This window comes from Acinonyx jubatus, chromosome B4, assembly GCF_027475565.1.
Source record: "Acinonyx jubatus isolate Ajub_Pintada_27869175 chromosome B4, VMU_Ajub_asm_v1.0, whole genome shotgun sequence".
Lineage (NCBI taxonomy): Eukaryota > Metazoa > Chordata > Mammalia > Carnivora > Felidae > Acinonyx > Acinonyx jubatus.
In genome coordinates, this window is record NC_069387.1 from 28,007,579 (window position 1) to 28,032,974 (window position 25,396).

The 25,396-nt window shown below is 36.0% G+C and overlaps 1 protein-coding gene across 9 annotated transcripts in view; it reads left to right on the plus strand.

Moving 5' to 3' along the window:
- Window positions 1–25,396, plus strand: part of ZEB1 (zinc finger E-box binding homeobox 1) — a 194,929-nt gene that overhangs the window by 75,661 nt on the left and 93,872 nt on the right. For 4 of the 9 annotated variants that reach the window (XR_008300002.1, XR_008300001.1, XR_008299999.1 and 1 more), the window contains one exon: window positions 1,201–23,671. The exons of the other annotated variants lie outside the window; for them this stretch is intronic. The gene's annotated coding sequence lies outside the window, so the exon portion shown is untranslated. Of the gene's footprint in view, window positions 1–1,200; window positions 23,672–25,396 lie in introns of those variants that run through there. 9 annotated transcript variants of the gene reach the window in all.

A 25,396-nucleotide genomic window follows, 5' to 3' on the forward strand; every position in this document is an offset into this window, starting at 1 on the left:
GAGAGAGAGAGAGAGAGAATCACAAGCAGGATCCACACTGTCAGTGCAGAGCCTGACCTGGGGCTTGATCCCATGACTGCGAGATCATGACCTGAGCCGAAATCAAGAGTCAGGCGCTTAACCAGCTGAACCACCCAAGTGCCCCTTGATTTATACTTTTTAAAGGAAGCCTAGAACGTTCTTTATTCAAATATATGTGGAAAAAGGAAAAGTTGTTAAGTGAGGGAACAGGGTTCATACAGACACATCATGAGCTTCAAAACTAAGAAGAGATGGATGAGAATGACTTTACGGTTTATCAAGAAAGATGTTAGTCAGGAAGGCAAAATAGGAAAAGGTGAAAAATCAGAAGAAAATTTTTAAAAGACCCTAAAACTTGGAATATATATTTTATGACAGGAGCAGAAAGATTATTTACCTTTAAGAGAAAAGACATGTTGAATACTAAAGAAGCATAGAGATGCAAATCTTTTTTTAATTCAGTGTTTTTTATTTAATTTTTTTAAAATTTATGTTCAAATTGGTTAGCATATAGTGCAACAATGATTTCAGGAGTAGATTCCTTAATGCCACTTAGCCCATCCCCCTCCCACAACCCCTCCAGCAACCCTCTGTTCTCCATATTTAAGAGTCTCTTATGTTTTGTCCCCCCTCCCTGTTTTTATATTACTTTTGCTTCCCTTCCCTTATGTTCATCTGTTTTGTATCTTAAAGTCCTCATACGAGTGAAGTCATATGATATTTGTCTTTCTCTGACTAATTTTGCTTAGCATAATGCCCTCCAGTTCCATCCACGCAGTTGGAAATGGCAAGAGTTCATTCTTTTTGATTGCAGAGTAATACTCCATTGTGTGTGTGTGTGTGTGTGTGTGTGTGTGTACACACATATATATATATACACATATATATACACATATATATGTATGTATGTGTGTATATATATATATATATATACACATATATATATATATATGTATGTATATATATATACACCACATCTTCTTTATCCATTCATCCATTGATGGACATTTGGGCTCTTTCCATACTTTGGCTATTGTTGATAATGCTGCTATAAACATGGGGGTGCATGTGCCCCTTTGAAACGGCACACCTGTATCCCTTGGATAAATACCTAGTGGTACAATTGCTGGGTCATAGTTCTATTTTTACTTTTTGAGGAACCTCCATACTGTTTTCCAGAGTGGCCACGCCAGTTTGCATGCCCACCAGCAGTGGAGCAATTACATGCCAATAAAATGACAATCTGGAAGAAATGGACAAATTCCTAGAAACATACTAACTACCAAAACTGAAACAGGAAGAAATAAGAAATTTGAACAGACCCATAACCAGTATAGAAATCGAATTAGTAATGAAAAATCTCCCAAAAAATAAGAGATGCAAATATTATTAATGCCAGATGGTATGTTATCAGAGGACCTGTTTTATATTGGAATTGATGAAGCTGTCTTACTATAGCTTACTTCAGACCCAGTGTCCTTAAGGAGTGGGTAGTTTTCTCTCTTTTATGTTGCATTTTGTACCTGGTGTGAGCTCAGTAGTTGTTGTGTACTTATGATTTCTTAATTCCTAAGATGATTTATACAGTAATTACTTACAGCTTTTTTAGTGGTTCTTTTTAACCTGTTGTTGACCAAGACATTACATTTGATCATAATTTCTCTCTCATATGGTTTGATTGTATTATTGCTAAAAAGATTTAATATATTTGTAAAATTGATTTGTGTTTCTTATGAGCTTCACTTAAACTATTCATTTGGTCTAGAGATACTTTATAAGTAAAAAAATACGTGAAATTTGGACAGTTTTATTTCAAATACCTTCTGATACGTTTTGAAGACCTATTAAGCCACTGGTTCTTTTTTTTTTTAATATGAAATTTATTGTCAAATTGGTTTCCATACAACACCCAGTCCTCATCCCAACAGGTGCCCTCCTCAATGCCCATCACCCACTTTCCCCTCCCTCCCACTCCCCATCAACCCTCAGTTTATTCTCAGTTTTTAAGAGTCTCTTAAGCCGCTGGTTCTTAAGCTGAATCAGAATCATGTAGAGGACTTGTTTAAACAAAGATTGGTAGACCCTTTTCCCATTGTTTCTGATTTAGCAGGTCTGGGCAGGAGCCCCAGAATTTCCAAGAAATTTCTAACAAGTTCCCAGATGGAGCTGATGTTGTTATTCCAGGGACCATAATTTGTGAACCACTACATTTAATAACTAGGTAGCTTTATTTGACCCCTCCTCCAACCAATTAAAAATTAGTAGTGTTTGAATTGCATGCATTAAAGGTAATATTGTGACTCTTTTTCACTGGGTTCTAGCATAGAGGCAAAAAATGACCTTGTTCCAGGCAGTTGGAACTAACTTCTATTTAAACTCAGAAATCCCTCCTTTCTTTAGAGAAGAATTATTTGTGTAAAATTCGATGACTTTCCCTCCTATGTCTTGAATTTAAAAATAGAAATATGTGAGACAAATATGAAAAAAATTTTCAAAAATAAGAGACTTGATACTACTAATCTGCTAGCTAGACCTGACAAAATAAGAGAAACAAAATCTTATAGAATCTTGTTCACACTACTTCCTTTAAAAGATATCTGATATTGTGGGTATGCAAGATGGTTTATTAAATATATCACTTATATTTTATATTTAGCTTTTATAAACTTTATTTGAATGTTTCAAAAATACCTTAAAAGTAGGTATTTTTTAACATCTACATATAAAACATGATGTTAATAATATGGTAAAACTGTCATGTTTTTGCAGAAGCCTTATTTTTTGAAATAATAACACCTTTTAAAATAGATGGAGAAAATATGAAAGGCACATTGCTGCTGAAAATTCAACATAGTTTGTAAATGGATAAGCTGTGTAAGTGTTGACTATGAACAGACCGGTCTATATTTATTAAATTTTTGCTTAAGTTATAAAAGATTCACTGTATTATCTTTCTGGACATATGAAAGTAAATCATACTCTTTTTAAGATCAGGAACAATATGTTTGAAATAAATTAATGTATGATTGCAATTATATTTGAAGACTGTATCTTAAAATCAATCATTGCTTCTCTGATTGCTAGATATCCTTTTCTACAACCTTTTTGTTTTTTACTCTTCCTAAAGTTTGTTTCATTATAGTGATTCTCCTTCTTGTTTCAAAAAGAATAAATAAATGATTATTTGTTAATAAAAAATTCAAGCTTCTGCCTATCTGCCTTTGTACATTTTTTACTTACCCATGTATATACAGCACTTACCTGTACAAGCAAGTATTCATTTACTAAAAAGTTGCCCACTTTGTAGCCTTGAAGTCATGTTCAAAAATCTTCTAACTGATGATAGGGTAAAAGCCAAATGCATACCTCCTACTTGAGAGAATTTTTTATCTTAGTTAAAAAAAACACACACACAACATATTTGGTATATTTAAGTTTACTTCTCGCTTTCATGTGTTAGTTTGCACTTTGCGTTTGTATAATTTCCTAGCAAGTTGATCCTTTTGTGGGTTTATTATATACTGTTCTTATCCTATAAGGACTAGGTTACAATTAAAATAATTCAAAGACCACTGAGAGGTATTGTGCTAAACTAAGGACCTTGCCTTTTATCATACTCAGATGCGTCTCTCCTTTTATTATTTCAGTTTGAAGATAGTGGCATTATCAGAGAGGGAATGTGGTCTCTGCCAGTAAGCTGTGTAGTGGCTAAGAGGTGAAGGCAAATGTGGCTGACTTTAGAGGAACTAAGTCTCCCAACAAAAGAGTGGGTGAGGGTGTGAAACAAAGTCAAGGCCACAGGGAAAAGAGCAGGATAGCTTCATTGGCATGTGATTTGGGTAGTCACACAGGACTTCAGTTTAATGCTTTGCTATTACCATCTTTACATTTTTAATAATTTGCAAACAGGGGTCCTCCCTACATTTTCATTTCTCACTGGATCCAAATGATATAACTGTGCAGACAATAAATGACAGAGGAGAAAAGGAAGCAGAGATTTCTTCTGTCTCCTTGGTTCTTTATTCCTTTTCCCAGTATAGCCAGAGTGGGAATTATTTTTAAAGTATGACTTATAGACCATGAAATATTGTGGAATATTAGCCTAATTTGAAAGTGATTTTGTATGTATGCACGTATGTATTCACTTACCAAAGGATTAGGTAAGGGGAAATAGGAGTTTATTAAAATTTTTTATAAAAATATCAAAGAGGGGCACCTGGGTGGCTCAGTAGGTTAAGCATCCAACTCATGATCTCAGCTCAAGTCTTGATCTTAGGGTCATGAGTTCAAGCCCCACATTGGGCTCCACACTGGGCGTGAAGCCTACTTAAAAAAAATATGTGTGTGTGTGTGTGTGTGTGTGTGTGTGTGTGTGTACACATACCTGCACACACCTACCTAAAAAAAAATGTGTGTGTGTGTGTATGTATGTATATGTGTGTGCAGGTTTGTATATATCCAAGATATAATATAACTTCTAATAGAGACTTTATCAAGTAAATATATAGCATATATAGTCGGAGACATAAAAACAGTTGGAAGTACAGGATTCTATTCCTGAATTAACCTACTACATGTTTATGCAAACCACAGTAGTGTTTTCTTCACCCATAGAGCCTGATGCTTTATATTCAGTATAGTACTTTATTATTTGGTCATTATGCTTCCCTAATATTGTTATTGTATCTAACATGGTAATTGTTTCTTTACAATAACTGTGAAGTTTATTTTTAAAAAATTTTGGAAATTAAAATTTAGAAATTCAAAATCCCAAACAGATTTTAAGGAGTTTTTAAGGAGGCCTGTTGATTTCTTTCTTTTATTTAATGGTTACATATACTCATTTATTGTTTCTATCACACCAAGATTCTTTTACCAGATCTCCTCCTTGCTTAGGTACCTTAATATCATTTGGTGCATAACAAAGCTAAAACAAAGCCAAACTTTTTTTACATTCTTTCACTTAAGAAAGAGTTCTTTTATTCTAATAAACTGTGAAAAAAATGGTTGGGGGAAGGGATTGCCTAAATTTAATTCTACTTCACAGATCTCATCCAAAAGTCATTATATTTAAATCACATGATCTAGAATGAGACTCTACCCTTTTAGGAGTAAAACTGTGAAAAAGATAGGAGTGTGGAGATATAACAACACCACTGGTTTCTTGGCTAATTTAGTGAAAGTTTGTGCCCACTTTTATAAATTACCTAGCAATATAATAGAGATTGAACATTTTAAAACTAGAGAAGGGGGGAATACCAAAATTTCCATTATAAGATGACTACTGTGAAATTTCTGCTTTAAAATGGAAAAATTAGTTTCTTTAAGACACTTTCTTATATAAATTTAGGGATTCCTTGTCCTCAGTCGGAAATATTTTAACCTCCTGTATTTGTAAAGTATTTCGGAAGAGAGCTATCAGGAAGCACCAGGCTAAAGGTTTAAGCTGGAGTACCGTCAGCCTAGCAAGGGTATTGAAACTCTTCTATCTCCTGGAAGTATAACAGAGAACGCCAAAGCCAGCTGACTTACCCTATAGTTTCTCCTGTTGCAAGAGGACATTTTTAGAGAGTCATATAGTTAATATTTTTTAATAGCCATAGAGTCTAAGTTATGGATAAGAATGGTTTTTATTTCATATTTTTAAGAGAGATGCAAGCATGCAAGGAGGGAAGGGGCAGAGAGAGAGAGGGAGAGAGAGAATCCCAAGCAGGCTCCATGTGCCCAGCACAGATCCCTGATGTGGGACTCCATCTTACCATCATAAGATCATAACCTGAGTCATAATCAAGAGTCAGTCGATTAACTGAGCCACAAGGATGCCCCTATTTCATTTATTTTTATCCAGAATTATAACATTGCATGGAACATAAACTATATTAGAAGCATTAGTTCTGCATCTAGTTTTGCATGACATTATGTAAGGTAATAACCATAAAAAAATGAAGTTAAATATAATGTCTACTTATCAGAAGCCTAAAATATACAATGTCAACACAGCCCCTTAGAAGACATGTAAGCAACTGAACAAATAGCATGAGGCAAAGAATATATTGATAACGTGGTAAATGCTTTTTGGACTTAACAGATAATAAACCCTTGTTTCTTCTGAAATAGTCTAGCAAAAAAAAAATGCATCTTTTTCTTTACCCTAAAAAAGCTTTACACAAGAGGTAGAATTTTCTTTATGTGGATGATGGGAGAAATTACTTTTGACAAGCTGCAGTTTAAAAAAGGAAGGGAATGTGTGGTGCCAGATACAGAGTTAGGGAAGCCCTGACTTTAGGAATCAGAGGCTATAGTCTTGGGGTGGTGTAGAAATAGAAAAACCTATCGGGCAAAAGGACTGGGCAAAAGGACTGAACATGTTTATCCGAAGAAAGGAGAAAGGGACAAACAAGCATGAGGATAAAGCTGATGCAGAGTGAAGCCGGTGTGCTCAGTTGTTCACTGATAGGCATTTCAGTGGGCTTTTTTCTAGAATAAAGTTTGAAGGCGAAGAAATCTGGTCTCTTATTAAGGCTACCTATAAAACTTCTGATTCTATTCTACTTCTGGTTCGTATCTTTAAAATTGAGATTTGGTGGGGTGCCTCGGTGGTTCAGTCACTTAAGCCTTTGACTCTTGGTTTTGGTTCAGGTCATAATCTCACGGTTCATGGGTTTGAGCCCCACCTAGGGCTCTGCACTGGCAGTGTGGAGCCTGCTTGGGATTCTCTCTCTGTCCCCCTCCCCAGCTGGTTCATTCACTCCTTCTTTCAAAGCAAATAAAATAAACTTTCAAAGTTTTTAAAGAAAATTTAAAAATTAAAAAAAATAAATGAGATTTGGTTACATTTTAATTTTGTAGATCGAACATTTTCACAGTTTTATGGCAATTAAAATAAACTTGATGTTCATAAACATAAAAAGATAAAATATCTTCTTCCCTGTGCCAGTGTGTATTTCCAGCTGTCCCTAAAACAGTTCTTTCGGTTGTCTGCTGTTGCATGAAAGCTGGTCCATTGCCACATGCTCACCTCCTGAAATCTCCTGACAAAGCCCTACCCCCTCCCAAACTGCCTTTTGTGGCCGTCATTTTTATTTTCTCTTTTCTCTACCTTTCCATCCTAGATGTAATTTTTTCAAGTGCATAATATCTCTGTGTCTCAGTTTTTCGAGATGTAACCTGAGGCTAATAAATTTTATCACCACTTGCAAAATTACATGAGTCAATATTTGAAAGCACCCAGCGTAGTGCATGGCACATAACAGTTGAGCTTTAGTACAACAAATGTTACTTGTTTTTCTCCTCTTCCCAACTGGTAATAATAACTCTACTGGAAGGGTAATACAGTAATTCAGGGAAAAATTTTTCATGAACTGTGGTGTTTGCCCAAACTTTGGTTTGTATTTATACAGTGCATTATGTATAAATTTGTTCTCATTAGATAGGGCTATTGAGTGTTTCTACCTTAGTTGTTTTGTTGTCTTAAAAGGTTAATTGGGGCATAACCAAATACAGCATGGTCTTGCAAACAACTCATAAAATCATAATTATTTTAAAATAAGCTTGAAAATTAGAGGGGTTGCCGTATGAGACACATTTTACGTAGTTCTCAGTTTAGTTATGAAATTACTTGCTTCTCAAACTAAGGCAACCTCTCTCATTCCTTATCTCTATCAGTAACTATGTGATTTGAGAGGTTGTGATTTAATGTTTTCACATTGCTACCTATAATAACTCATTTTAGATCATCTAATCATGATATCCTTGACATGTGTGGTGTTGTATCAGACACTTCATACTGTGTATACCAGGCCTTTACCTGTCATAACTACCTCCCTTCTGTGTTTCAAGACACCCCAGCAAAGTAAAATTCAGTCCTCGCTTGATATAAATAGTAGCATTGTTGACTGGATCTTTGGATATATTAAATAAGGAACACCACCAAAAGAATGATAGAAGCATTGTTCATACTTTGCGATGCTTAACCGTTCTTGAAAGATTGAAACTGAAACTTAACATTGAGTGGATGAACTTTATTCAAACAATAGTGTTGAGAAACAGGAATCCTAGGTTTCACCCAATCCAAGTGTTTAATCAGTTATATATTGTTTTTCATTCAAAATCATTTTACTACCCGCTTTGTCTACCTCCATGATCCTTATTTTACAAAGACCTTTGACCTGGTAGGCATTGCTGATAGTGAAATGCAATGTCCTGAAGTCTATCTATGTTTCCAATATAATTAACTGTTCAAAAGGGTGAACAAGATGTCTGTGAAAAAAATAGTATAGTCCTATAAAAACAGATTTGTTTTGATTTTGCTCATTTAATTCTAGAAATCTAAATGTCAAAAATTCTTAAGAACCACTGGCATGATACATGTGTATAAAACAAATTACATTTCTGAGAAGTAATGCTAATAATGTTTCTATACGTTGTATAAGTTAAGCAAGGATAACTTAATAATACTGACTGCTGTTGTTGCTGCTACTACTAATCCTGGTATATCTGTACCACTGCTAGTAGAGACAAAGGACTCTCTCATCATCCCCCAGGGAGGGAGTAGTCATTATGGGTGGTAGCATTACGTCTCTTTTAAATAATGTCTTCTTGTGTATTGTTACTATTTCTCCTGTACTTAAAACTTTTTTTTAATTAAAAAAACGCATCCTGTCTTTTTGGACTTGCTTGTATCATCAGTTATTTTCCATTTACATAATTCATGTCTGACATTAACAGAGCCGTTTACGATTTACTCGGTACCTTGACATACTTTGGCAATTTTGTAAGTACAGTTTGAGTGATTCTTAGTATAGAAAGGTGAAAAGTACATTTGAACGTAAAACCTGTATTTGAGATATTTGTTGCCTTTTTTCCCTCCTGAAAGATAATTTAAAAACACAATTGATTGGTTATTTTGTTGCAGAACCCTTTATAAATCATTATTAGCAATAAATGTTCATTTCTCTTCAACTGTGAACAGTAACAAAAAAGTTATTCAGAATTATTCAGTGTTTTAAGAGCCACCCAAGTTGACACTCAAAAATTTAAGAGTGCTTCAGAATATGAGATATCTAATTGTTAATCAGCGCTGGAATTATTTCTACAAATCTTAGAAGTAAATGCTAATGTCTTACTGGTTTTCTACTCTACCTAATTGCTGGTATAAAAATGTGTTGAAATGTTTGAAATTAAATCCTCCGCTATAATTTATGTCCTATGCAGAAGTGTGATTATCTGAGGAGTTTTTTTCCCCTCAGATTTTAAATATGAAGTATTGTTCACTGTTAACACATAGTTATAAAACAAAACGCATAGTTATAAAGACTACCTTGACTAAATACTCTTGTTTTTGATTGGCTGTAATTTAATATTTAATATATTTGGGGGAGGGGAGACAAATTTAGTTTTTAAGTATATTTATAAGTGATGTCTTAATATCTATCTTTTTGTGATGTAGACTTCTAAGCTGAAATTGGTATAATTAAATATGTTGAGCATTTTGATTTTTATATTTCACTACTATAATACAAAACGAAATAACCTATGCTATCACATGCAACCTAGCCACTAGCCTCCATTGCCCAGCTACCACTGTCAGTCTGGGTTTCCCCTGCCATGCATGCACTAGTTGTCAACCCCCACAGCTGCACGTTTAAACACTCCGCTGTCACTGCCCCCACATAAGTGCTTAGAGGCCACCACCACGTGTATGCCCCCCTATGGCTGCATTCAGTTCCTGCCACCAACCTAGATCCACTACTGAATGCGTTCTGAGAGATGACCCCCACAGGAGAACAACTGCACACAGCTGGCCTTGTCCTTACTGCCCATGCATGCCTGTAGCTAGCCCCCACCACCACACACATACTCAGAACCAGCCTAAGGACACTCACCCTTGGACCTGGAGGCATTGCTGAGGACCCCACCAGCCCTCTCAGCCACTGCTAAACCCCTCAGTTGTTGCTACCCAGGACCATGCAGAGAATGATGTCATGGACCCTAGTTGCTATGCCACTGGGTCCCTCCTGACACCTGGAGCTGCTGTCCACTCCTGCACTTGGTGCTCCATGAATAACAAGACCTGGTGCATCAGTGTACTTACACACACCCTTTAAATGTCACCCACGCACCTCCCCTCAGCTCCACCCTACAGGTGAAGGTCATTCCTTACGGAAGCCAGCTTCTAAAATCTGGAAGACATGACTACTTGTTCACATGCACAGACATCAGTGCAAGGAAACAGGGAACACCAAAAATCAGGAAACCATGGCACCAGCAAACAAACACAGTAAACTTCCAATAACCTACACCCAAATAAATGGAAATACATAAATTGCCTAAGAAAGAATTCAAAATAACTGTTCTAAAGATGCTCTGCAAGCCACAAGTGAAAACAGATAAGTAAACAGTTTACTGAAATCAGGCAAATAACACAAAAACAAAAAGAGAAGTTCGACAAGGTAAGTATTAAAAAAAGAAATTCTGGAGCTGAAACATGCAATGCCAGGACTGGAAATACAATGTAGAGTTTCAGCAACAGACTTGATCAAGCAGAAGAAAGAATGAATTTAAAGACAGGTCATTTTGAATTGTCTAGTCAGAGGAAAAGAAAGAATGAAAAAGAATGAAAAAAAGCCTACAGAATTTATCAAACACTATTAAATGAATCAGTATTATGGGAGACTTGGAAGGAGAAGAGACAGAGAAAGGTGAAGAGCTTATTTAAAGAAATAATGACAGAACTTTCCAAATCTGGGGAGGGAAATAGATATCCAGACTCATGGAGCCCATAGGACCCCAAATAGATTGAACATAAAGAGGTCTACACCAAGAAACACTAGACTTAAACTCAAAAGTCAAAGACAAAGGGAGACTTTTGAGAGGAGCAAGAAAAAGTGACCCGTCAAATACAAGGGAGCCCCCATATGACTGTCAGTGGATTTCTTTTTATCATTTTTTTTTAATGTTTATTTTTGAGAGAGACAAGAGTGTGACTGGGGGAGGGGCAGAGAGAGAGGGAGACACAGAATCTGAAGCAGGCTCCAGGCTCTGAGCTGTCAGCACAGAGCTCGACATAGGGCTTGAACCCCTGAACCGCGAGATCATGACCTGAGCCAAGGTCGGATGCTTAGCCACCTGAGCCACCCAGGTGCCCCTCAATGAATTTCTTAATAAAAGCCTTAGAGGCCAGGAAAGAGTGGGATGTTATAATTCAAAGTACTAAAAGACAAAACTTCCAATCAACGGTGTTGTACCCAGCAAAGTTTTAAAGTAAAGAGGAAATAAAGTCTTTTCCATACAAATAAAAACTGAAGACAGTTTATCACCCCTGGGCCTACTTTGCAAGAAATCCTTAAGGGAGTTCTTCAGGGGGAATTGGAACATGCTAATCAGCAATATTAAAATGTATTAAAGTATAAGTTTCACTAGGAAAGGTAAATATATAGGCAAATGCAGAATAACATAACACTCCAATGATGGTGTGCAAATTATCTGTAACTAATATAAAATTAAAAGTATTAAGAATAACTAATGACAAAAGTTGAATAACAGATTCACAGTATTAAAAGAAGTAAACTCTGACTTCAAGAACACATAGTTTGTGAGGGGTAAAATAAAGTTTTTGTATGCAGTTGAACTTAAATTGTTATCAAATTAAAATAGATAGTCATAAATAAAAGAACCTTAAATGAACCTCATGGTAACCACAAAGGAAAAACTTATGGTAGGTGGGTAAAAGAGAAAGGAATCAAAACAAATCCCTACAGAAAAAATTATAAAAGATGACAGAAGGAAGGGAATGAAAGTAACTGCAAAACAGAAAAACATTAACAAAATGGAGATAGTCAAGTCTTTATCAATAATTATTCGAAGTATAAATGAATTAAATTCCCCAATGAAAAGAGAGTGACTGACTGAATTTTTTTAAAAGAAAGAAAAATTTAAAAACTAAATCTAGTGATAAGCTGACTACAAGGTACTCACTTTAGGTATAAAAACACATAGGCTGAAAGTAAAGGGACAGAAAAGGATATTCTATGTAAACAGTAACCTAAAACACACCAGAGTTGGCAATATGTATATCAGACAAAACAGACTGTAAGTCAGAAATTTTCACTAGAGGCAAAGAAGGTCATTAATGATAAAGGGAAGGTATAGCAGATAGATACACATCCAACATCCGAACCCCTAAATATATAAAAACAGATATTGACAGATCTGAAGGGAAAAATTGATATGAATAGAATAATAGTAGAGGACTTCAGTATTGCATGTTCAATAATGAAAGAATATCCAGGCAGAAAATCAATAAGGAACAACTGACTAAAACAACACTATAGCCCAAATGAATCTAACAGACATACACAAAACTTTCCACCAAATAGTAGCAGAATATACATTCTTCTCAAGTGCTCAAGGAACATTCTCCAGGATAGATAACATGTTAGGTACAAAACACATCTTAACAAATTAAAGAAAAATGAAATCATATCTTCTCAGACACACAGTGGAATGAATCTAGAAGTCAGTAACAAAAAATAGAAAAATTCACAATTAGAAACTGAACATACTCTTGAATAACCATTGAGTGAAAGAAAAAATATAAAGGGAATTTTAAAGCTAACTTGAGACAAAAAAAGAAAGTGAAAATACAATTTAACAAAACCTGGGATGCAACAAAAGTAATACTAAGAGGGAAGTTTATAGCAAAAAATGCCCACGATTAAAAAAGAAGAAAGATCCCAAACAACCTATCATTACATACAACTCAAGGAACTAAGGAAAAAACTGCACCCAAAATTAGCAAAGGAATGAAATAAATATTAGAGCAGAAATAGAGAATAGAAAAACACTACAATTTCAGCAAAACTGGGGCGCCTGGGTTACTCAGTAGGTTGAACATCCAACACTTGATTTCAGCTCAGGTCATGATCCCAGGATCCTAGAATTGAGTCTGCTTTGGGCTCTGCCCTGAGCTGGAGCCTGCTTAAGACTCTCTCTCTCTCTGCCCCTTTCCCCAAATCGTGCTCACTCTCTCCTGAAAAAAGAATCAACAAAACTAAGAATTGGTTTTTTGAAAAGATAAAGTTGACACACCTTTCGTTTAGGAGAGAGAAGACTCAAACTCAAAAGTGAAAGAGGAGACATTACAGCAAATGACACAGAAACAGAAAGGATCATAAGAGCCCATTAAGACAATTACATGACAACCTAGAATAAATCAATAAATTCCTAAAGACTACAGCCTACCAAGACTGAATCAAGAAGAAATGGAAAGTCTGCCTAGACCTATAACAAAGAGATTAAATAAGTAATAAAAAACCTTTCCACAAACACATTCCCAGGACCAGATGGCTTCATTGGAGGAATTCTAACAGACATTCAAAGATGAACTAATATCAATCCTTCTTCAGCTCTTCCAAAAAAATAAAGTAGATGGAATACTTTTAAACTCATTTTGAGAGTAACTTTACCCTTATTCCAAAGCCAAAGACAACACAAGAAAAGAAAACAGGTTAATATCTCTGATGAACATAGATGCAAAAATCCTCAATAAAATACTAGTAGCAACCTGTTAAAAGGATCATACAGCATAACCAAGTGGGATTTACCCTTAGGATGCAAGGATGATTCAACCTATGAAAATCAATCAGTGTAGTACGCTACATTAATAGAATGGAAGTCAGAAAAACCACGTGATAATCTCAATAGATGTAGAAAAAGCATTCATATCTTTTTTATAAATGTCTCAACAAAATAGACACAAAAGGAACATACTTAAATACGATAAAGACCACATATGAGAACTACACATCTGACATCATAATCAGAAAAAATTGGGAAGCTTTTTACTCTAAGATTCAGAAGAAGGTAAGGATGCCCTCTCTCACCACAACCAGCAACATAGTGTTAAAAATCCTATGGGAATGCACACTGGAACAATCACTATGGAAAACTATGGAGGTTTCTCAAAGAATTAGAATTAGGGCAGTTTAATGGCCCAGCAATCCCACTTCTGGGTATATATCCAAAGGAAATAAAGTAAGGACTTTCAAGAGATATCATACTCCCGTGGTCAGCACTATTCACAATAGCCAAAATACGGAAACAACCTGAGCACCCATCAATGGATAAATAAAGAAGATGTGATATGCGTGTGCATGCATGCACGCACACACACATGTGCACACAGTTGAATATTATTCAGCCATAAAAGAGAATGAAATTCTGCCATTTATGATAACATGGATGGACCTTGAAAGCATTATGTCAAGTGAAATGAGTCAGAAGAAGAAAAATACTGTATGATTTCACTTATACATGGAATCTAAAAAATTAGAACTCATAGAAACAGTCAGTGGAAAAGTGGTTAGCAGGAGCTGAGGGATGGGGGAAATGGGCAGATATTGGTCAGAAGGTACAAACCTCCAGTTATATGATTAAGTTCTGGGGAGCTAAGAGACAGCATGGTGACTATAGTTAACGATACGGCATTATATAAAGTTGCTATGAGAGTAAATCTTAAATACCATCCCCACAAAAAAGAAATGGTGATTTTGTGAGTTGCTAGAAATGTTAACTATACTGTGGTAATCATTTTGCAGTATACAAGTGTATCAAATCCAGCACGCTGTGTACCTTAAACTTCCACAATGGCATATGTAAATTTTATCTTAATAAACCTGAAATTTAAAAAATCCTAACCGCATACATTAAAATTTTTTTTAGAAAAAAATTAGCGGTGCCTTGGTGGCTCATTTGGTTAAGCGTCGTACTTCGGCTCATGTCAGGATCTCACAGCTTGTGAATTTGAGCCCCGCGTCAGGCTGTGTGTTGACAGCTTAGATCCTGGAACCTACTTAGGATTCTGTCTGTCTGTCTGTCTCTCTCTCTCTGCGTCTCTCTCTCTCTCTCTCTCTCTCTCTCTCTCTCTGTCTACCTGTCTCTCAAAAATAAACACTAAAAAAAAAAAAAACCCTAGCCAGCATAATCAAGCAAGGAAGAGAAATAAAAGGCATTCAAATAAGAAGGGAAGAAGTAAAATTATTTCTCTTTGCAGATGAAATGATTTAGAAAACACTAAAGACCACACACGCACACGCACACACACACACACACACACACACACACACACACAAAGAAAGCCACTAGAACTAATTTAGCTAAGTTTCAGGATGTAAAATCAACATACAAAAGTCAATTGCATTTCTATACACTAACAAGGAATTACCTGAAAAAGAAATTATGAAAACAATCCCATCCACATAAGCTGGGCGAAGAATAACATACTTAGTAATTAACCAAAGAGACAAAGACTTGTACATTGAAAATTATAAAGCATTGATGAAGGAAATTAAAAGACAACAACAAATGGAAATACATCCTACATTCATGGATTGGAAAAATTAATATTGTTAACGTTCATGCTACCCAAGTTGGTCAATAAATTCAATCCATATCAAAATTCCAAAGACATTTTTTATGGAAACAAAAAACAATCCTAAAATTTGAATGGAACCATGACCCCAAATATTCAAATGAATCTTGAGCAAGGAAAACAAAGCTAGTGTCATCACAATTCCTGATTTCAAATGACATTACAAAGTTATAGTAATCAGTACTGGCATTAAAACAGATATACAGACCAGTGGAATGGAGAAAGAAAGAAACCTGTGCAGTTATAGTCAATTTATCTTTGACAAGGGTCCCTGTAACACACAATGGGAAATGACAATCTCTTCAACAAATGGGTGTTGGCAAAACTGGATATCCCCCTGCAAAAGAATTAAATTGGTCCTTATCTTACATCATCCACAAAAATCAACTCAAAATGGATTAAAACTTAAGCATAAGCTATCACAAGATTTCAGAAGAGAACATAGGGGAAATACTTCTTTACATTGGTTTTAGCAATAATTTTCTGGAAATGACAGCAAAAGCATAGGCAACAAAAGCCAAAAAAAAATAGATAAATGGAATTACATCAAACTAAAAATCTTCTGCACAGCAAAGGGAAATAATCAACAGAGTAAAAAGGCATCCTACAAATGGGAAAAATGGTCACAAACTACATATCCAATAAGAGGTTAATATCTAAAATACGTAAGGAATTCATACAACTTAATAGCAAAATACCAATAACCCACTTTGAAATGGTCCAAAGAACTTAATAGTCACTTCTCAAAAGAAATTCAAAAGGCTAAAAAGTATACAAAAAGGTGCTCATCATCTCTAATCATCAGGGAAATGCAAATCAAAACCAAGTAATTTCACATCACACCTGTCACAATGACTAATATCAAAAAGATGAGAAATAACAAGTATTGGCAAGGATGTGAAGAAAAGAGAATCCTTGTACAATGTTGGTTGGGAATGTAATTTAGTATACCCACTATGAAATATAGTATGGAGATTGCTCAAAAAATTAAAAATAGAACTACTCTATGATCTAGTAATCCCACTTCTGAGTATGTAACAAAAGAAATAGAATCAGGATCTCAAAGAGATCTCATGCACCCCCAAGTTTGGTGCAGCATTATTCACAGTGGTCAAGATATGGAAACAACCTAAATGTCCTTCAATGCCCGAATGGATAAAGGAAACACATACACGCGCGCACACACACACAGAAACACAGTGGAATATTCAAGCATAAAAATAAGGAGATATTGCTACTTGGAACAGTATGGATGGAGCTGGAGGATATTATGCTAAGTGAAATAAGCAGAACACAGAAAGAGAAATACTGCATGATCTCACTTCTGTGAGGAATCTAAAATAGGCAAACTTAACAGAAGTAGAGAGGGGGTGCCTGGGTGGCTCAGTCAGTTAAGCATCTGACTTTGGCTCAGGTCATTATCTCACAGTTTGTGGGTTTGAGCCCTGCATCAGGCGCTGTGCTGACAGCTCAGAGCCTGGAGCCTGCTTGGGATTCTGTGTCTCCCTCGCTCTCTGCCCCACCCCCCACGCCCCACCCCCCACCCCCCACGCCCCACCCCTGCTCATGCTCGCTTGCTGTCTCTCAAAAATAAATAAACATCAAAAAAGTTTTTTAAGAAAAGTAGAGAGTAGAATGATTTGCAAAGGGCTGGGGGAATCAGGGAAATGGGGTGATGTTGGTCAAAGGATACAAAGTTTTAGTTATGCAAAACAAATACATTCCAGAGATGTAACCTACAGAATGGTGATGATAGTTTTATTGTATTGTATACCTGAAATTTGCAAAGAGGATATATCTTAAATCTTCCCACGTACAAAATGGTAACTATATAGAGGTGATGATATGTTAATTAGCTTGATTATGGTGCTCTTCTCACAATGTATACATATATAAAAGCGTCAAGTTGAAAAAAATAAGTATGTATAATTTCATATGTCAAGGATATCTCAGAAGAGCTGTTAAAAATAAAAAAAATTCGGGAAAAATATTTTTTATTTAAGAAATCAAATTTTAAGTTCTTAGCTTTTATATGATGGTGTGGTAATATGTTTTTCCTAGTCTTGTCATAAGCTTGCAGCTATCTACATGATGGTAATGCACCAGATTGATTAAAATGGAAAACAAGAAATTGAAAAGACTGAATTTGAATCCTCAGTGAACTCTTTAGTCATTTTTCCTCTAAGATATTGAAATAAATTTTAAAATATGTTACTTGACTCAGGATTCGAAGCACCTTGTAAACTAGGAGATATTACAGGTGGACCTAAGTCTTATTTTTAGGGCACCAGAGAGAAATACAGAAGTACATAGAAAGAATGAATCCAGTGCGTGTTTTATAGTTAATCTGAGGACTCAACAATTTGGGTACGTATTTGCCAAATAAAATGATCTATGAAGCAAACATTTTCTTGATTGTATCATAACAGCCTGAAAGTTTATATTTGTGGCATTACTCTGATTAATGAAATCAGTTCCAGTGCAAACATTTGGGCTGTTAGATTTACAAAACCATTATTTGTCCAATTCTGCAGCTGCTACCCTAGTTCTGGCTCTCATCTTTTTACACCTGGTTTACTGTATCTTCCATGCTGGAATTCATGCCGCAGTCTTGCCCTGCTCAAATTTATTCAAGCAATGCCTTTGTGTTTTCCAGTTCCAGTTAGGAGTTTTAATAATCCCTGACTGGTTACCAAATCAAAAGTAAACTCAACCTAGAATTTAAAGTTTTCCAAATCCTACTGACTCTTGCTCTTCAACACCGTTTCTTCATGGTAACATTTATCTTCTCAGCATGGTATCCCACTTCTTGTTTTGCTATTGCATCTTTCCTCTTTAAGGATATACTCCTCCCTTACAATGAAAAAAACCCAAAGTACCTTCTTAGGTTTGAGTTTTAGGCTGTTTTAGACATCTAATGTGGATCATCTTATATTCTGGATCTTGAAAACATCATCAGGAATATGAGTATTCTAGTTAATTAGTGGCTTATCATATTATTCATAAGTTTACAATGCTAAACACTCTTTATTCAGTCAAATTCACATTATAAGAAAATACAGTGCAATGTATTTAATGCTTCATTGATGATATAGTAGGCATTTCACTTAGAAATGTTGATGTGTAGGACTGCTGGTTAGTAAAAATGTCTAGTTTTTACTGTCTTTTATACTTGCTGTTGCTTATTTATTTGAAGGTATTGTAAATATTTTAACATGTTTTATATTTTTAATCGGCAGTAAGTATCTCTATTCCCCACTCTGAACACGTAACATTATACTTTGTACATAATAGATTTTCCTAAAATACTTGATTCATTCTGTCAGAAAATATTTGTTGAAAATCTACTATATGCCAGGAGATAGGACTTTAGGACTATCACCATGGAAAGACAGTCTGTGCTCTTAAGAGACAGACAAGTAGACAGACATCCCTAATCTAGTGTAAATTCTCTAATAGAAGTAAATACACAGTTGCATGTTGTACCTTTTCAGTTTGGAGAGTGTGGAGCAAACTTTTCCAGTGTCAGTACCGAGGAGGGAATTAGGAAATTTAAGTCCCCCAAACTACACCAGGTGAAATTTGTCACCCAAGTAGTAATGTGTTTTTGTTATGCAAATATAGCTGTAAGGCAAATCTCCAGTTTTCTTCCCCTCCAGAGTGCCTCCACTAAATCTTCCCATATAAAAATTCTGGAGCCCCCTCTGAGATGAAGGAATAGCTAAGTTGGGTAAGTAGAAGTCCTCCTGAAGGAGACAAGGGTAAAGCGTATTCCTGGAATGGGAATATAAACCAAGGCCCAGTGGTGAAAAGAGAGCAAGGCAGTTGGGGGGAGTAGTTCTCCAAGGCCAGAGTGTAGATTTGGTTGGAGGAGTTGGTGAAGGGGAAATGGTCACTGATGAGCTGCATAAGTAGGCAGGAGTCAGGTTGTGAAGGGTTTTAAGGCAGTGTGAAGAAGTGGGATTCTTATCATGAGAGCAGTGGGGAAATCGCTGAAAGGTTTTAAAAGCAAATGAAAAATGACATGATCTATTTAATTTTCAGAGTTGTGTTAAGCCCAATTAGGTTCTTTAGTTTGCATGCTTTTATTAATCAGATTTTTTTAAATGTTATTCTATACTTTCTCTCTAAAAATACTCTTTATAAAAAGCATTTGGATTCCTTAAATCAGTGATTTTAAAACTTTTGTTTTCCTAGCAGTGGAATTCTTAAGGATTTTAAAATTCTACACAGTTGGTCAGTATTAAAAAATAATAAAAGGAGAAGCACTTTGCTTTTAATTCTGGTACTGTTTAATGTTTACTTTGTTGTTTTTTATGGTGAGGAAATGGAGTCGTAGGGATGATAGTTGTCATGGCTGCTTGCCTGTATACTCCACTGAGGTTAGGGCTTGTATTCTAGAGTGACATTATTACTAGGTAGGGCTCCGTAGTTCTAACTGATGGTAGCAGCAGCTTTCATAATTCATAGTTGGTGGTCTCCTAGGCCTTTACTTTTATTTATTCAACAAATATGTATGAAGTATCTCTAGTACTAGTGATATTTCTTTGAGCAAAACAGACACAACTCCTGACCTCATGGTGCTTTAGTATAATGGAGGAGATGGATCTTAAGTAATGCTACAATGTAATTACACCTGATATAATAAATGCTGTGTAGAAGGGGTGATTTATATTAGGAGATCATTGAAAAAGTTATATTTAGAGATTTAAGCTGGAATCTGAGGAGGTAGGCAAAGACAGAATGTTCTAGGCTGGGGTTATAAAATGCATGAATTCTCTGAGGTGGTAAGGTGAGTGACAAGGGGTAAAGCTGGAGAGGGAGGCAGAGGCCAGATTATGGAAAGACAAGTTAAGGACTTTGACTTTTATCCTCAGTCTAATGAGAAACCATCAAAAGATTTTCACCGGGTAATGAAATTAGATGATTTGTCTTAAGAATATTACTCTGGCTGAGGTGGAGAAATGGGCTAAGAAGAGCTAGAATGGATACAGAGACATCAGTTAAGAAACTATTACAGGAGTCTTATTCTAGAGTCTGGCACACAGGCTATCAGTAGATATTTGTGGATTCGCTGGAGGACAACTATATCACTGCCTCTGTTATGACATCTCAAATCATCCATACTCTAACAGAGTTAAATTGAATATTTTCAAGAAATCACAGAGTAGTGCCCATTTGTGCTAATGTTTTCTCAAAAATTTCATATTTTTAAATTACTTTTTCACATTGACCAATGTGAAATTCATGTATTCAACAAATATCGAGTGCTTAGAATATGCTAGATATTAGCTGAGGGGCTGAGGACATAGAATCAATGAATAAGATAGGCATGATATGATATCTGCCATCAAGTGGCTTCTAGTCTGGTTAATCAGATCTAAGCAAAGCAAGCAATATATTGACCTAATCCTGTGGCATGGAATTTGTCCATTTATCTCAACCTCAGGACCAGGAATGTCCTAGATGAACCATGTGACCCTTTCATCAATTAAACTACATCTTCCCCTTACCCCCTCTTGCTTCTAATTTATACAACTAGGTTTCTACTTTATCTTTGCTGCAAATTCAGCCCCTCATAAATCCTAACACATACGTCAGGGACCTGACAACCTAAAGATTGAATCCCAGTTCTCCTTTAGTCTTACAAAAGCTGGGACCTTGCTTAATGGATTACTCTTCTATTGCTGCATAACAGATCACCACAAATCTAGTGGTTTAAAGGACACATATTTATTATCTCACATTTTCTGTGGATCAGGAGTCCAGGCATAGCTTGGGCTAGCTGTGGACCAGCATAGCTCCACTCAATGCTGCAATCAAAGCATCAGGCAGACTGCGTTGTCATATGTGGCTCAGTCTCCTCTTCTAAGCTCATTTAGTTTACTGACAGAATTCATTTCCTTATGCTCGTAGGAAGGCTGCCCCTCTCTACAGGCAGTTCACAACATGGCTCTTTGCTTCTTCAAGAACAGCAGAAAAGAGAGAACCTCTGCTACTTGGAGTCTCTGAGCTCAGGGAGGCCTTAGGGTTCTTTTAGTTTTTGGCTGATTAAGCCAAGCCAACTCAGGAAATCTTTCTTGACAAACACAGAGTCAACTGATTAGAGACTGGCAGTACAGCTGCAAAGTCCCTTCACATTTGTCATATAACCTAACATTATAATGGGAGTGGTAGCCCATCATATTCACGGGTCCTCACGCATACCCAAGAGGAGGGAATTATTCTGCCTGTCTCATCGCCTCTTTTTAAAATCTCCTACATCTCTTGGCTTCCAGCAAGGTATCCTCTTCTTAGGCTCTCCATGTCTTTGATGGTTTCTTTTCCTCTCTGTCTCCATTTCATAAATGTTGAGGTTCCCCAGAACATCCCATTAACCATCCAATATGTTTCTTGACCCTATTATCTATTGTTTCCCACTGGCTGAGGGCCAGATTCCTACTAAGAATAAATCTAAGAGCAGATTATTTTTTTCTCCGGTCAGTGGCAGAAGCACAGATTAATCATGTAACGAATAAAATAAAAGCAATCTGTTATTCTGCCATCATTCTGGCATCCATTTGGGGAGAAAGGGGAAGTTCCTAGTTTAAGGGAACATGATTGGTATCAGTGCCATCTACTCAAGTTATTCATGGTTGGTGAAAAAACCCCTGAAGATGATTGGGAAAACTTCACCATATCAGGAGATAGGCAGTTGTGTCAGCTGATTCTAGAAGGTGTAGCTGCAGTAGCATTGGGGAGTACTGTCTTGTTATGCCAGGGTACCTTAGAAGAATATGGGTATGTTATGACATTCATTGAGAGGGACTAAATATGAATAAGTTGGGCAATAGCGTGTTATTAACCTATCAGTTATTTCAAAGTATATTGCTAAAAGCAAATACATCCTTTGACATTAGCCACAGTAACATTTTTCTAGATATGTCTCCTCTGGTAAGGGAAACAACAGCAAAATTAAACTATTAAGACTAGGGGCACCTGGGTGGCTCAGTCAGTTAAGCCTGTGACTCTTGGTTTCGGCTCAGTTCACGATCTCTCTATTTCATGAGTTTGAGCCCCACGTCAGGCTCTGCGCTGTCAGCACAGAACTTGCTTGAGATACTCTTTCCCTCCCTCTTCTCTGCCCCGCACTCATGCAGTCTTTGTCTCTCTCAAATAAATAAACTTCAAAAAATTATGAAAAAATAAAAAATAAACTACTAGGACTATACCAAAATAAAAAGCTTTTCCATAGTGAAGAAAACTACCAGCAAAACAAAGAGGCAACCTACTGAACAGGAGAAGATATTTGCAGATAATATATTCAATAAGGAGTTACTATTCAAAATTAATACAAAGAACTTACACAACTTAACACCAAAAAACAAATAACCCACTTAAAAATGGACAGAGGACCTGAACAGATGTTTTTTCCAAAGAAGCTATACAGATGGCCAACAGACACATGAAAAGATGTTCAACATCACTAATCATCAGGAAATTGCAAATTCAAACCACAGTGATATATGACTTTACACCTCTCAGAATGGCTGAAATCAAAAACACAAGAAATAGCCAAGTGTTGCTGAGGATGTGGAGAAAAAGGAATCCTCGTACACTGCTGATAGAAATGCAAATTGGTTCAGCCACTGTGGAAAACTATATGGAGGTTCCTCAAGAATTAAAAATGGAATTACTATATAATCCAATAATTCCACTACTGTGTATTTACCAAAACAAAAACTCTAATTCCAAAAAGATATATTTACCCCTATATTTATTGCAACATTATTTACAGTAGCCAAAATGTGGAAGGAACCCAAATGTCCATTGATTAATAGATAAAGTAGACGTGGTATATGTATACAAGGCACTATTACTGAGCCATAAAAAAAGCATGAAATCTTAACCATTTGCAACAATACAGATGGACCTGGAGGGTATAATGCCAAGTGCAGTGAGTCAGTCAGAGAAAGACAAATACCATATGATTTTATTCATATGTGCAGTTTGAGAAACAACACAAGTGAACAAAGAAAAAAGACAAACAAAAAACCCAACTCGTAAATACAGAGAACACACTAGTGATTGCCAGAAGGGAAGTGGGTCATGGGGATGGGTTTAAAATTTTTTTTTTAATAAACTCAACTCCCCGTATAGGGCCGAAACTCACAACCCTGAGATCAAGAGTTACATGGTCTACTGATTGAACCATCCAGGCACCACGGGGGGGAAAAAATTTAATAAAAAGATACGTTCATACATTCTTATAGTTTAAGTGTAGCAATTGCAACCGAATTTCACCTCTGTCCTCTAGCAAAATTGAGTATCTTGCATACAACTCAGTTACGACCTTCAGTCTTCTATAGTCTTCTTAATTTAGGAATAGCTTGGTGGAATTTACTTGGAAGAAGCAGTCCCTTTCCTCTTTCTGAAATTACCTTAGTCTCTATTCTTATCTGATTGGTTTATTGTTAAAAACCAGCTTAGAAAAAAAAAGGTTAGACATTATTTCCCTACTAAAGCATTTTTATTTCTAGAAACCTGCTCCCTAGTGTCCATCCTTGAGAATGTTCTTTTCTCTGTTCTCTACCAGATTTGTGTCAGTTACATATATCATGATGTATTACAACTTATTTACGTGTTTGTCCACCCTATTAGTGAGATCCTTGTGGATGGAAATTGATATATTCATTTTCTTAACTATAGTTCCTGACATGACAAATGCTCTATACATATTTTAAATAAATAATGGATAAATCATTGCACTAACCCAAATCATAATATTTTCACTCACTTGACTTTAAGTGACCAGATCTGATTCCCTCAGATACATACACTGACCCTGATACACATATTTTTACTTCGCTCCATGGATATATAATGAAAGTACTGGCCATTCCTTCTGAAGCTACTTTGGCCTAGAATTCTCTGCCTTCCCATGCTCCCCCTGCCCCTGCCTCCCCTCCCCCCCACCATCATCATGTTTTAAAGTCATAAGACCAGACTTCCAAAAATATATTATGGCTGGGACAAAGTCTTTTTGTCGTGAAGCCCTGTAAGTCACTCCAGAAGTATAGGAAAACGAAGTGCTTAAAAAAAAAAAAAAAGAAAGAAAAGAAAAGGAAGTGCTTCGCATAGGGTGTAGCAAATAGCCAAGGATCTTATTAACATCTTCACATTTGAGTGGACTTCTGAGCCTCTGAAAAAGAATAGGAGCTATCATCCCAGCATCCTTAGGTTTGGGGATTAGGCCAAAGAAGACCTTCAGAAATCCCATATTTTGAAATGTACAACACATTCTTAAGGTTGTAGATGCTGAATAATTTTAAATATAATATTTGGACTAGGAAGGAGACTAATTTTATATTCATACTTAACAGAGAGCTGAGTCAGAGATAGTATCTTCAGATTCTCATCTCCACTGAAGATCCTTGTATATTTGTTGAAAGCAGCATTAACAATGGCATAGTATAAATACAGAGAGCAAACCGAAGGTTGCTGGAGAGGAGGTGGGTAGGGGGATGGGTTAAATAGATGATGGGAATTAAGGAGGGCACTTTTTGGGATGCGCACTGGGTGTCATATGTAAGAGATGAATCGATCACTGGATTCTACTCCTGAAGCCAAAACTACACTGTATGTTAACTAACTTGAATTTAAATAAATTTTGAAAATAGAAACACCAACATTCAGTCTTAGTCTTAAAATTACATTTATTTTTGAGTTGGGTTTAACAAAATTTCACCTTATTGTTGCCTCTTGTGTTGATGGACTATTCAAATGTGTTAATAACAACCTGAAAATGTTAAGTATGAATATACAGATAATAACACTTGTGCATAAACCTATATAAGTCAAAAAAAGATGGTACAATAGCATCATCAGTAATGTGGCCTTGGAAGAACATAATTTCCATATTAGAAATGTTTTTTAATATTAAAATTAATTCTGTAGGACTCTAGG